This window comes from Bison bison, unplaced genomic scaffold, assembly GCF_000754665.1.
Source record: "Bison bison bison isolate TAMUID 2011002044 unplaced genomic scaffold, Bison_UMD1.0 scf7180017860914, whole genome shotgun sequence".
In the NCBI taxonomy this organism is placed as follows: domain Eukaryota; kingdom Metazoa; phylum Chordata; class Mammalia; order Artiodactyla; family Bovidae; genus Bison; species Bison bison.
The window spans coordinates 18,126-18,707 of NW_011491486.1; positions in this window are offsets into that span (position 1 = coordinate 18,126).

Genomic DNA, 582 nt, shown 5'->3' on the forward strand with positions numbered 1-582 from the left:
CTTTTTCTAGTTGCTTTAAGTGTACATTATTTATTTGATGTTTCTCTTGTTTCTCGTGGTAGGCTTGTATTGCTATGAACCTTCCTCTTAGCACTGCTTTTATAGGTTTCGGGTTGTCATGTTTTCATTTTCATTTGTTTCTACGCATATTTTTATTTCCTTTTTGATTTCTTCCATGATCTTAACACAATGTGACTTTTACAAATGAATTCTCATAAAACCCCACCATCTTAAGTTGGAGACTACCTATACATACAAATATATCTACTGTCACTGTTTAAAAATATCAGCCTATATTTTGAATGTCATGTTGTTGTTTAGTTTCTAAGTTGTGTCCAACACTTTTGCAACCTCATGGACTGTAGCCTGCGAAGCTCCTCTGTCCATGGGATTTCTCAGCAGGAAGAATGGAGTGGGTTGCCATTTCCTCTCCAGGAGCTCTCCCTGACCCAAGGATTGAACCCCCATCTCATGCATTGGCAAGCAGATTCTTTACCACTGAGCCACAGCCTTATATTTTGACTATGTGAAAATAATAAAGTCTGTTGCTCAAACTCTTATTTATAATCAAAATATAATATC